The sequence below is a fragment of the Dipodomys merriami genome, unplaced genomic scaffold, assembly GCF_024711535.1.
Source record: "Dipodomys merriami isolate MVZ:Mamm:240054 unplaced genomic scaffold, mDipMer1.0.p SCAF_14, whole genome shotgun sequence".
NCBI lineage: Eukaryota > Metazoa > Chordata > Mammalia > Rodentia > Heteromyidae > Dipodomys > Dipodomys merriami.
This window is the reverse complement of record NW_027202715.1, coordinates 32,454,944-32,469,101: the sequence shown is the minus strand read 5'-3', so window position 1 is coordinate 32,469,101 and position 14,158 is coordinate 32,454,944. Positions and strand designations below refer to the sequence as shown.

The window sequence follows — 14,158 nt, the reverse complement described above, 5'->3', positions numbered from 1 at the left end:
AAATGGAAAGGCTTCGAAAAAATTATATTAAGTGAAGTAAGCCAGGCCCAAAGAAACATAGGTCCCATAGTTTCCCTTATTTGCAATATCTAGTAGATGTCTGCGTCAAGCAGAAAAGGTCAGATAAGGTGATGTTAGGGAAATGAACCCTAAGATATGTATTCAAATGTTTTTTTTTCTTTCATGCGATTGTTTCTAACACATTTATAAAATTATTTCTTTGTTGCTTTGTATGTCCTCCCCCACAGTATAACCCCTGCTGTCACTGTATTTGATGTGGGCATAATTTGTAGAGGGGAAGGGAAAAACAAATCGTTTAAATAGGGATACAGGTGGACCCATTGCAACAATGAGATGTACAAGTCGTTATGTTGAAAACGAACTTTACAACTTTGGTGGGGGGCTGCTGCGGGGAGGATTGGGTAGGGAGGCGGGGGAGAGGATGGGAAGGGGTAACAAAGGAGGAGGCTACATTGCTTGATAAGAAATGTACTCATTATCTTGCCCATGTAATTGTAACCCCTCTGTACAGTATTTTCACAATTAAAAAAAAAAGAAATGCACATGATTACAATTTTTCAGTCACCACTCCTTTTCCCCAAGTAAAAATCTTCCCCCCCCCTTCCTCTTTTCTTCTTCCTATTCCTTCCTCTGCTATTCATATGCAATGGAAATGTAAGAGAAGTTACTCATCCTTTTTTACAGCTTCAGTCTTTAGTTCATCCATCCTTCCACTCTGTCTTCTATGCTCTCTCTCACTCTCTCTCTCTCTCATGCCATTATCTTTTCTTCTATCCCCATTTTCCCTCTCCTCACCTCTATATTTCAAGATTCTTGTTATTGCTACACAGGAAGCTGACACAGCTGTCAATCCAAGTCAGGAGGAGACATAAGTAACACTCCCAAGTTACACCACTAAAGGCTCCAGTTCACAATATATGTGAGGCTACTACTGTGTTGTGTCTTTTGATTTTTTTTCAACCACATGAAATGTAGTGACTTCTATTTAGATTTTTTATATATATAATCTAACCTCAGTACCCAGTTGTAGACCATTGTGTTTAATGCCATAGGTACACTAACTGACAAACTAAATCCATTTTATACCCTGCCCAGTTCTAAGTTTCTTACTAAAACAATGTCAGACTTAGCTTAGAAGGGAAATCTTATCTCTTGTAAATACAGTGGATGTTTGTGCATGTTTGGCTACTTGATTGTACTGTGTTGCATTTCTTACAAGATGAACAACTTTGGCTTCAGGAAACTTTAGAGGAGGAAGAAGTCTGTAGGCAGAGGTCATGGTTCTTAAAAATTAACTTGGGAATACAGTATGTCAAATCCTTAACATAAATTTCTTGAAGTTAAGGGACTAGAGTGGGGGGGGGGGATGGAGTAATGGCTGGTAACAATATTTTCAAAGGAAATAAATCCCTCATTTGTATGGCTTCAGGCCAATAATCTTATCTGATATTTCTTTTCTGGGCTTGGTACTTTTGCTTTGGCTATGTCCCAGAGTGTATCCCCAGGCCACCAACTGCTAAAGCTCTGGAGACTTTCCCCAGAATCATATGAAGTTAGTAGGAAGGAGTCCTTAAGATGTTTCTTATTATTAATGTATTCTTGTGGACTTGGCAAATGTAAAACAGAATTGTCAGCTTTTCAAATCCTGCCTCATGTACAATGTTAAACATTTATTCTATTAGCTGGTTGGCTTCTCCTTATGATTTGAATTTGGTACATTTCTCATTTGTCTTGTTTGTTTTTGAGGCAGTGTCTCCTGTCTCTGACCTAGGCTAATTTCAAACTCAGTGATTCTCCTGCCTCAGCTTCCCATGGTAGTGTCCAGGAAAATTTTCTCACTAATTCAAGCAATCCTGACTTCTCTTCTCCCAAATGGTACTATATCTATATATCTATCTCTCTCTATATATATGCATATATTTTTTTGGTTGGTCACAGAGCTTGAATTCTGGGCCTGGACGCTGTTGCTGAGCTCTTCAGCTCAAGGTGAGCACTCTACCACTTGAGCCTCAGTGCCACTTCCAGTTTTCTGGTGTTAACTGGAGATGAGTCTCAAGGACTTTCCTGCCCAGGCAAGCTTTAACCCTCCATCCTCATATCTCAGACTCCTGAGTGGCTAGGATTACAGGCATAAGTCACTGGTTTCCAGCCAAACAAAATATTTCTAATAATCTTCTTTATCAGCCATCTGCTTATTTTGAAAGTAACAGAGTTTGAAAGCATTAGTATTTCAGAGTACATTATGTAAATGAATGACTATGCTATCATTGTATTATCTTGATAATAACACACCAAATTACAGAAAGAAATTAAGAACTGTGGTGGGTTATTGCTCTTTGTCACCAGATATATAAATAAAGTGATTATAGGATGGATGTCTTCCAAATTAGAGGGTGGCTGTGACTTCAAATGGACTGCTCCCAAGTCTTAAAGAAGCATGATAATGTCCTCAGAGATTTGTGCTTCAGTGAATCAGTCTGGCAGCTAGAAGGCATCAATCCCAGCAACAACCCTTTTAAGTATGTATCAAAATAGTGGTCTTCAAGTTGGAGAACAGGAATATTTATTTATTTATTTATTTATTTATTTATTTATTTATTTATTTATTTATTGCTGGATGTGGGGCCTGAACTGTGGGCCTGGGTGCTGTCCCTCAGCTCTTCAGCTCAAGGCTAGCGCTCTACCGCTTGAGCCACAGCGCCACTTCCAGCTTTTTCTGCTTATGTGGTGCTGAGGAATCGAACCAAGGGCCTCATGCATGCAAGGCAAGCACTCTGCCACTGAGCCACCTTCCCAGCCCGAATAGGAATATTTAAATGTAAGGAAATTGTTTCTAGATCTTTAATGCCACGTTCTCTGTTACATCTAATCTATCTGAGAACCTTGGAGACAAAGATCATTAGTAGTTCCTTGTTCTTAACTTCCTTTTCACAAGGTCTTTTTCTCACATTTAAAAGGAAAAGGCATCTGAATTCTAAAGCAATGTATAGTCAGCTTCAAGAGTCAAAAATATTCACAAACAGTTAAATTAAATGATGGTGTACCCCCTATAATTCCAATCCTCAAGAAGCAAAGGTAGGAGGATTGTGAGTTTGAGGCCAGCTTGAGCTATATAACAAAATACTCCCTCCAAAAAAATTAAGAAAAAAATAATATTGAATATGTATTTGATTGGCTTGGACTCTCACCTGAGCCACATCTCCAGCTGAGCTTTTGGCTGCTTATTTTGGAGATAGAAGCTCATTGACTATTCTGCCTGGGTTGTTCTCAAACCCCTATCTTCCACGTACTGACCTTTGGAGTAACTAGGGCTAAAGGTATAAGCCACCAGTACCCAGTTTAACAAAGCCTTTTGAAAGTGTTAAATGTTAAATTTTTCTTCAATTGACCAATCGTTTAAAAAAAGCCAAAAATAAGATATATAATCTAAAGACCTTTTAAGTGACATAAAACAATTCTTTCTGATCGTTAAATACTTGTTTATGTGAATACTACTACTCAGAGTTTACAAAATAAAAGCAAAATTAAAGATGAATGATCTGATGTTAAACTTATCTCCTTCAAAACATATAACGTTTGTAATGTTAATTTGTGACATACAGCTTAGGTTTTTTAAAGTCCCACTCATTTCTTTTAATGTTTAGTAATTATCGACATTCAGCCAGATGCTTGTGCCCATGCCTATACTCCTAGCTGCTCAGGAATTTGAGATCTGAGGATCAAGGTTCAAAGATTCTATTTCCAATTAACTAGCAAAAAGCTGGAACTGAAAGTCTGACTCAAGTGATAGAGTGTCAGCCTGGGGCAGGGGTGGATATGGGGGAGGAGTTGAACAAGGGAGCCCTAAATTCAAGTCCCAGTTCTGGCACCTACACAAAAAATGTTAATACCAAAAGTACTTATATGATGACCTGAATTTAAGATAATTAAAGAGTACAATTCAGAAGAATTTTTAACAGTTAAGAGCATCATGATTATTCTCAACCATTTTTTCAACAATTTAATTTGGGGGGGGGGTCCAGTTGTGGGGCCTGAACTCTGAGCCTGGGTGCTGTCCCTCAGCTCTTCAGTTCAAGGCTAGCGCTCTACCACTTGAGCCACAGTTCCACTTCTGGCTTTTTTTTTTTTTTTTTTTTTTTGCTTATGTGGTGCTGAGGAATCAAACCCAGGGCCTCAAGCGTGCAAGGCAAGTGCTCTACCACTGAGCCACCTTCCCTGCCCAACAATTCAAATTTTTATATACAATTTGATTAGCAAGAAATATTACATAGTTACATATGTATTTATATTATATAATGTATAAACATAGTATATATGTATTATAAATTGTATATTATATAATATTACACATATACATGGTATATAGTATGTATTCTTTGTGTTGTTAATGGTTTGATGTATAATGTGTCAAATTACTATTCACTTCATATTCCCCTGGATGAATTTAAGAATTCTACTTTATTTGTTTATTTTGAGACAAAGTCTTGCTGTGTACCCCAAGCTAGCCTCAAACTCACTGCGTAGCCCAGGATGGCCTCATACTTGAGATCCTCCTTTCTCAGTTGCCTAAGTGCTGGGATTATAGGTGTTTACAACTATGCCATTTTCTACTTTTAAATGGTAATTTTTATATGACTATGACAAAGAAATTGCTTCCTTTACAACTACGCACATCATAAATTTAATTCAAACTCTAAAATATGTTGGAAAGGTTTTAAAAGAAAGACAAGTTTTCTGAAGTTTTTGTGGGGTAAGCTAACAAAAAAAACTTTAAAAACTCCTTATGTAGCAAAATATTTATGTGCATAAAAATGTATACTGTATTAGAATAGCAATGTATATATGACTTGAAATAGCAAAAAAATAGAAAAGACCTACATGTCCATCAATCTATATAATAAAAGTTGATACTTTTATAGGGTAGAATATCATGGAACGTTTAAAAGGAATACACCAATTTGCAGATTTATCAATTATAGATCTATTTATCATCAGGGAAATAAAACTAGAAAACATTAGTTAAATCTCATCCTCTGAATTTAAGTAAACTCATTCTTCCCTCATTTCCTGTCCTCACAAGAATGAAACCCATCCAGGAAACAGGAAGTCTGTAGGCTATGTGACAGCACCTAAACCTGGATCCTGAAGCAGAGACCTTTAGAGACCTTTGAGTGGGTGTGTAACACGATCATATCACAGTTGTGATTGTAAAGGCTCCACAGTCATCTGACGCAATTTAGTGAGTACTTCTGGTAAGGGAGTGGGGCAGATTAAAAAGGTCAACGAATCAAATTAAAAGTGTCAAAAGGATTTTCTTGCTCTCCATTTAGAATATCTGTTTGCCGGGCTGGGAAGGTGGCTCAGTGGTGGAGCGCTTGCCTTACATACATGAGGCCCTGGGTTCGATTCCTCAGCACCACATAAGCAAAAAGAAAAAAGCCGGAAGTGGCGCTGTGCCTCAAGTGCTAGAGTGCTAGCCTTGAGTTGAAGAGCTGAGGGACAGTGCCCAGGCCCAGAGTTCAGGGCCCACAACCCGGACACCCCCCCCCCCAAATCCTAGAAATAGCCTTTTTAAAATAAAAATAAAAAAAAAAAAAAAAAAAAAAAGAATATCTGTTTGCCCACTAGTGGTCTATTAAGAAATTAACACAACAGCAATTAAAAATCACTTCAGGATTTCATGTCTGTAAGCAAGCAAAAGCCATAATACTCAGAAATAACAATTATGTGCCTTGTCTAGACATATGAATTTTGTTTAAAACAACTTTGTTTCTGTTTTAAAAAAATCTAGTCAAGGGCTGGGAAGGTGGCTCAGTGGTAGAATGCTTGCCTTGCATGCCTGAGGCCCTGGGTTCAATTCCTCAGCACCACATAAGCAAAAAGAAAAAAAGCCAGAAGTGGTGCTGTGGCTCAAGTGGTAGAGCACTAGCCTTGAGCTGAAGAGCTGAGGGACAGCGCCCAGGCCCAGAGTTCAGGCCCCACGACCGGACCCCAAAAAAAAAAAAAATCTAGTCAAGCATTTTGAAAATCGACCTATTTTCTCTGACTACATTTAAAAGAAGAGGAGAAGCAGGAAGAGGAGGAGGAGGAGGAAGAGGAGGTGGAGATGGTTAACTTGTCAGTCGGGTGCCAGTTGCTAATACTTGTAATCCTAGCTACTCAAGGGGCTGAGATCTAAGCATCATAGTTCAGAGCGAGCCTGGCAAGAAAGTCTGAAACTCTTAACTCCAACTAACCACCAGAAAATCAGAACTTGCACTGTGGCTCAAAGTGGTAGGACTCTAGCCTTAAGCAAAAGGAGATCAGGGACAGCTCCCAGGCCCTGAGTTCAAGCCCCATGACTGAAAAAAGAAAAAAGGGGGTCTGGGAAGGTGGCTCAGTGGTAGAGTGCTTGCCTTGCATGCATGAGGCCCTGGGTTCGACTCCTCAGCACCATATAAGCAGAAAAAGCCGGAAGTGGTGCTGTGGCTCAAGTGGTAGAGTGCTAGCCTTGAGCTGAAGAGCTGAGGGACAGTGCCCAGGCCCAGAGTTCAGGCCCCACGATAGACAAAAAAAAAAAAAAAAAAAGGAAGGAAGGAAGGAAGGAAAGAAGGAAGGAAGGAAAGTCAAATGGGGACATACATGCTTATAGCCAAGCTTCTCAGGACTATGAGGCAAGAGGAAGCCTTGAACCCAGGAGTCAAAGGGCAATATCAAAGATGCTATCTACAAAAGAAAAGGAAGATGAGGAGAGAGAGGAAAAGAAGGAAGAACAAGAGGAGAGAGGAAGGAAGGGAGGGAAGGTGTGAGAGAGAGAAAGACATCCTACAAAGACAGCATGGGGAGGTGCATTGACATGCAAGTGATATGGTATATTCATTAATTGTGCATGATTACAAGATGACCTACAGACAAGACCTACTTAAATACCCAACCCTGTTCTACTTCTCTACTACATATACTGAAGTTGTCCCTCTCCCCAAACAGCTGAAGTTTTATTTCCATTTGTGCAATTTTCTCCATTGTTTTCTACAGTTCAACACATCCTATAAGCCCTCTCCCAGATTTCACTCAGCAGACAGAGCCTTGAAAGACTCAAGCCTCAATGGTGAATGTAATCTTTCTGCGTGTTCTTCTACCAAAGGAAGAAGAAAGGAGAAAAGAAGATGACTGTATTCATTAGCATCTGAATGTGTACATATGATTGATACAGAAGAATAAGGCTGTAGCTCAGGACAAAAATTTAACTGTTTTGCCATTTGTTGGTAAATATTTCAACTACTCACTGCATTTGATTACTCTGGTCTTCTCTTAGGCACTGACAAGCATTTGTTGAATCAGATGCTCTTTTTGAAAAAACTGAAGTTCCTTTTTAATTCATTGTGATAATCCTTTGAAACATTTGTTAACACCCAGTCTGATGACTTTCTTTGTAGTTTGAGTTTAAAACATCTCTTCTTTTTAAACATGGTCGCTGGTCACAAGCAGCATGGATATAGTTACCATCAAAACCAAAAAGCAAATAATTTCAGGAAATATCAATACCAAAAAATGCCACCATACAAAACACAAGCACTTAGTTTAATAGAAAAAGACTACTTTTTCTCATATCATGCTGACAGTTTTTTTGTATTAAAATACAAGATTATTTTGACCATATTTACACACACACACACACACACTTGTGTACAAAGAATACTTAGGTTTTAAAAATGAATATCAAATAAAAATGAATATCAGACATAAGTTTTCTGGAATTTCAATAACAAGAGATACTTTTTGCCCATAACACTATAGAACCACATGGTCAGTGTTAGAAAAACAAAAACTTAAAAACAAATACTTTTGCCAACAAACAGAATCTTACTATTAGGATAACCAAGACCTAGATGCTTAAACAACTTTCCCAACAAGGCACATTAACATACCAATTGATCTTGAATACATTCTAGATGGGTGGAGGAGGACCAAGCTTGGTGGATGAGTGGGAGTTGTGTGAAGCTGAACCCTTAACCCAGTCACATGGCTTTGCACTGTTTTTCACCCATTTTCAGACTAGAGCAAAGCTATTTCAATGGCTCACGTCTATAATCCTAGCTATTTAGGAGGTTGAGATCTGAGGTTTGTAGTTTGAAGCTAGCCCGGACAGGAAAGTCCATGAGACTCATCTCCAATAAACTACTCAAAAAAAAAAAAAAAAAAAAAAGGCTGGAAGTGGCGCTGTGCTTCAAGTGGTAGACTACTCACCTTGAACAAAAGCAGCTTGGGAACAGTGCCCAAGCCTAGAGTTCCCTCAGGACTGGCCTAAAAAAAGAAAAATAAAGACTAGAGCACTTTACATACCAGTTTAGACTGAGGCCAAATTATATTACAGTACAGAGATCTGATGGCAGGGGAAAGGAAAATCGCCATCATCAGAGGGGCTTGTAGAAATGGCCCTTCCTTGGTCTTAGGATGAGCAGGCCAGGTGAGGAGAATGTTCATGCCCCACAGTAAAGCACACCTTTTCAACAAAGGAGGGGGCTCTCCATTGGTCTATCTAGGAATATTGTCTGGGTGTCCGGAGTTCCTGGTTACTATATTCCAAACTTCCAGGGTTAACTTGGGGGTCAAAGGAGCCTTGGCTTGGCCAGCCAACCCCAGAGATGAGCCAATCTACTGTACAAAGTCTTTTTAGTTTAGATTAGAAACTTTGACTCCATAATCATCTGAAAATCCCAATTTAAAATTATGCAATATACACTGGAGTGGAGTAAGAGTAAGGAATAAAGAACAACACCACAGAATACAAAGATCTATATTATAAACTGATACCAATTCTGAAAAGAACAAAACGAGACAAGACCAAAACAGACCTGAACAAACCAAAAACCCTCTGCTGACACATCAGCCTCACAAGGCCTATTAGGGAGGCCTTGATTGAGTCCAATCTCCTTCCACAATAGTCCAAATAGATGGAGCTGCAGAAACAGAGAAAAACAGAGACTTACTCACCTCTGGAGAGTGACTCCAAAAAAATTGACTCCAAAAAGATTTAGTGGTGTGTCAGGTGCCCACAGTCTGGCTGTTGGAGTGGGGGAAAGGTCACAAGGACCTGAAAAGTCCCCGGTGGAGTTTCCCATCCTCCAGCAGTCCAATCGCTGAGGCCATTTGGCCCTGGCTTCAAGAAACCCAAGTGCCCCCCTTGGCACTGGGATGTCCCAGGAGCCTTCAACCATTATATGGGAATTTGATCACGAGATACAGAGAAGCCACCTTTTGAGAGGTTGAATTGGGAGTTTTTATTAGAAAGCTGGAGACTTTGGGTGGACCCATGTCCCCTCAAAACTTGCAGCCTCCCATGATTAGGAACTCCAACTCAGGAAACTGAGCCATGAGTAGTAAAGAAAGAGTAGAAAGACAATCTCAACAAACTAGATCAACTCTAATGGAGAGTTTAAGAGGGACATCATGGTGACCTGAGGTGTATCAGGAGACAGGAGGCATGGCATCAAGTCAGAAGTTCTTGGTGTTGGTTTACAGGAAAAATGAGTCAAGCTTGGCTTCCTTACCCACCATTCCCCAGTCTCACCCTGACAGGGAAAGTGTGTGATATATATTCAGATCCTCAGTTCCTCGGGAGCCTACTTAGCATGGAAGTTTTAAAATACAGTTGTTTTTTTTTTTTTTAAGTACAGTTTCTCTAGCCAGAGTTTGTTTTTGAATTTTTCACTGCCATTTATCAGTTGTGAGATCTTTGGCAAGTTACTTCATCTCTGCACCCCAGTGTCCTCATCTGTAAAATGGGATAATTAAGAGTACCCAACTATTGTTAGGCGAGAGAGGAGTAGAAGAGAGGGAGACTTAGAATTAAGCCTGACACATAGTAAGCTCTAAGGGTTAACAGTTAGTTGAACACAGGTACTAACCATATGTTATTCAGTTGTGTTCTCTTTGCTGCCATTCCTTACATCTTGCATAGTGGACATTGAGAAACTCTCAATAAATGATGAAGAAATAACTATCAAGCTCAAGGTCAGAAAATAAAGATTCTCTTGGTTCTTTAAGATATCCCAGTAAGCTGGGTGCTGGTGTCTCACGTCTATAATCCTAGCTACTACGGAGGCTGAGATCTGAGGATCACTGTTCAAATCCATCCCTGGCAGGAAAATTCGTGAGATTCTTATCTCTAATTAACCTCCAGAAAAGTGTAAGTGACACTGTGGCTCAAGTGGTAGAGCACTTGCCTTGAGCTAAAGAACTGAGAAGCAGCACCCAGGCCCAGAGTCAGAGCCCCACAACTGACAAAAAGAAAAAGAAAAAAAGAAAAAAAAGATATCCCAGCAAAACCCAGACTTTTTAAATAGTCATATACCTTTTATTAATAGAATCTTACACCATGCCAATGTTTCAATTAAGTTTCAATATGTTTTATTTTTCTCTGAGTCCTCCAAGGAACCAGGCTAATCTCTTCTAATCACTTCTACCTGCCAATGCCTCTCCTATGTCACAACAATGTCCAACATTGTGACATGGGCAAGAATGCACACAATCTCTTCTTTCACTCATTCAGCGTTCTCTGTGGGGGCGAGCTTCAGATGTCACCCCACGTACAGGCTTGGTCATTTCTAGCAAATGTTTTCTATAAATTAGAAGGATGCGAGCTGAACTGGGAAGAAAGCAAACCAACGCGGGCTTCCCCAGGCCTGGCCTAGCTCAGAAGGTACAGTGACATTTAAAATTAAGACTCTAGGCACAAATAACTGCTAACTATGTCTTAGTTTTTATTTCCATGATGCTGCTCCCTTTTCTTACTGAAGTTTATTGGAGGTTAAAAAAAATCAGTTGTATAAAATTTGTACTCTGTCAATTTTTACAATGCCTAGTTGTTGTTTTTTTACATTTCAGATAAATGCTGTTAAGTATATATAACGCAGTGAATAATAGACTACAGACTTTTTCAAACACAAACAATTTAGCAGCTGGAAATAATATAGTCTTGAAATAATGTTGACCATATGTTTATATTATCATGTCATCTTATATAACCTTTTCTTTTTACCCTTAGTGCAGATGTTCTCTGGAAAGATCCTAATCACTATTTCCATCTTTTGTTCCCTAAAGGGAACATCAACGGAGGAAGTGTCAGGCTTAGTTAATATTCTCTGCCCTGAAGGAAGAGAAGGGGATAAGCTATGAGTTCTTTTTAATTACAGACCAAATTTACTATTGTAGTTTTTTCTTCAGTTGCAGCATACAAAAATAATCAAAATTTCCTCAAGAACTTGATAGTTATTCAATAAGCTAACTTTTCTCTTTCAAGTAAGTTGTAATGAAGTTATTTTCTTTCATTTCTCTGTTGACTTTTCTCTAAGATGGAAGTGGCCAACTCATAATTGAAGTTTAATTTCATAGATTATCCTGATTAGCTCTGGAACAATTAAACTTTTTTTAAACCCTACTGTGGGAGAGGAAAAAAGAAACTCTCAGTGTTTTAGTTCTAGAACTGGGATCAGCAATAATCTTTTGTATTTCAAAGTGAGTCAGTTAATTCCCGTTTTCTGGACAGTAGTGGCAAACTGGAGTGAGATGTTGAAGATAATGTGAAGAGGCAGAACAGAAACCGCAATGCCATATGCAAGGACAACCCTAGAGATGTAGCTAAATAAATAAAGATAAATACCCGGTGCTGGTAACTCAAGCCTCTTATTCTAGCTTCTCAGGAGGCTGAGATCTGAGGATTGTGGTTCAAAGCCAGCCAGGGCATCAATGTCAAATTAACCACCAAAAAGCCAATGGCTCAAGTGATAAAGTGCTAAACTCTCAGGGACAGCACTCATGACCAGAGTTCAAGCCCCAAGAAGGCAGAAAGAAAGACTGCAGGAAGAGGAGAGGGGAAAGTGGAGAGAGAAGGGGAAGGGAAAAGGGAAAGGGGAATGGAAGGGGAGGAGGTAAAGAGAGAAAGAAATGGCACTAGCCTCAAGGAGAAGCTTCTTTATAACCCCCTCTGCTGATTAACTCAAGCTCACAGATGTAAGAAGCAAGTGGGGAAAAAAAGGAAGCCAATGAGATGGGAAAAGATCACTGAGGTAGAGGAAGTCCATCTAGTGGAGAGCAGTGGAACATTGCCTTAGGTACCAAAGCTTACAGTTCTATTCCAGAGTCTTCACCTCACTTACGACAATAGCTTAGTTCCAGTCTAGTTCCATTCCAATTATGAGGGTTCTTTTTTTTTTGTCGTTGTTGTTAGTCGTGGTGGTAAGGCTGGCAATTGAACCCAAAGCCTCCATTTTGAATGTAGACCCTCTTTTATGCTAAACAAGTATCTATGCCAGCTCCCTTGTCTTTCCTTGATGGTCAAAAATTTCTTGTATTGGGGGGGAGGGGGGAGGCTGGGAAGGGATGTGAAGGGTAAACAAAGGAGGAGGCTGCAATGCTTGGTAAGAAATGTACGCACTATCCTGCCCATGTAATTGTAACCACTCTGTACAGTATGTTCACAAATAAAATAAAATTAAATTAAAAAAATTTCTTATATTTGTATATCAGATACTAAATTGTTTAAAACTATTATCTATAGATAATAAAAGCAAACTTTTATGTTCCTTAAACTCAATTACGTAATTCAACATTCCTCCCTCCCTCCCCCCTCCTTCCCTTCATCCCCTCTCCTCCCTCCCTCCCTCCCTCCCTTCCTTCCTTCCTTTCTTTCTTGCTTTCCTCATTTCTTGTATTTTAAGAGGCTTTATGTGAAAGAAATAGACTGTGACCTGTTCTCTTTGAAACAAGCTCCTCAAAGACATTTTTATTTTGTTTGTTTGTTTGTTTTTGGGTCCGGTTGTGGGGCCTGAACTCTGGGCCTGGGCACTGTCCCTCAGCTCTTCAGCTCAAGGCTAGCGCCCTACCACTTGAGCCACAGCGCCACTTCCAGCTTTTTTTTCTTTTTGCTTATGTGGTGCTGAGGAATTGAACCCAGGGCCTCAGGCATGCAAGGCAAGCGCTCTACCACTGAGCCATCTTCCCAGCCCTCAAAGACATTTTTAAAAAATGAATAATTGACCCTAATTGACCCCAATAGAACCCAGCTCACTTAGCCATTATTTATAATGAAACATTAAGAAATTAAGGGGACCAAGGGCTAGATATTCAAGTAGTAAATTAACTCAAAGTAGCCATCAAAATATATTTGAGAGGTTAAAATTATTTTGAGCTCTGAAGATATCAGTCTAGTTTTGGTCTGAAAATTCAGATAAGAATAATCTGTTCAATAAAAATCTTGTACAAAAGATGTTCAAGTAGAATTATTAGGAAAAGTAGTGATTGAATTAGAAACTGACATAATATGCAGTGCCACATTTTTTAAAAAGTATTTTGCCAATTACAGATTCTCTAGCATTCTTCTAAAAAGATGGCCAACTCTAATGGGCTCCACTAACCTAAATAACTCAAAAAACTCATCTCCAGGGGCTGGGAAGGTGGCTCAGTGATAGAGCGCTTGCCTTGCATGCCTGAGGACCTGGGTTTGATTCCTCAGCATCACATAAGCAAAAAGAAAAAAGCCGGAAGTGGCGCTGTGGCTCAAGTGGTAGAGTGCTAGCCTTGAGCTGAAGAGCTGAGGGACAGTGCCCAGGTCCAGAGTTCACGCCCCATGACTGGACCTACCCCCCTACCCCCCCACCCCGCAAAAAAAAAAAAAAAAACCTCATCTCCAAATATGTGCATGGGAGGCAGAGTGGTGGTTAGGGCTTAAACTTATGAATTTTAATGGGACACAAACATTCAGCCCATGACAGCAGTTAAATCGTGGTGTTCTGTTCAGGTCTGGGTAAAATGGAGTAAAACTTTTCATTGAATATAGTTCTAAACCTACATGGAACTCTTGGAACAATGACTTGAGGAATGTATGTACCAGACAAAAGAATGTAGTAGGTACAATTTAATGCACTACTGAATTAGCAGATTTCTGGCTTTGTTTTAGCCCTAACAGAATACCCTAGTCTAGTCTTGAGTGAAACTCAGAATTGTAAACCAGAGAGCCTAATAAGAACAGTCCAGGGAACAGACCAGGGGTTGGCAGGTGTTGAGGTAGAGGAGAAAGAGCGATTACACATGGGTCATACAAGGGAGTTTCTTAGAGTAATGATATTCACTAGTTAGATTTTGACTGTGCTAGTTTTTT

At 39.5% G+C, this 14,158-nt stretch overlaps 1 protein-coding gene across 1 annotated transcript in view; it reads left to right on the top strand.

Annotated features, from left to right (window-relative positions):
* The first annotated feature begins 10,539 nt into the window (after positions 1–10,539).
* Atad1 (ATPase family AAA domain containing 1) overlaps positions 10,540–14,158 on the top strand; it is a 42,453-nt gene continuing 38,834 nt past the window's right edge. Inside the window, exon 1 of the mRNA XM_070021126.1 lies at positions 10,540–10,702. The gene's annotated coding sequence lies outside the window, so the exon portion shown is untranslated. The remainder of the gene's footprint in view (positions 10,703–14,158) is intronic.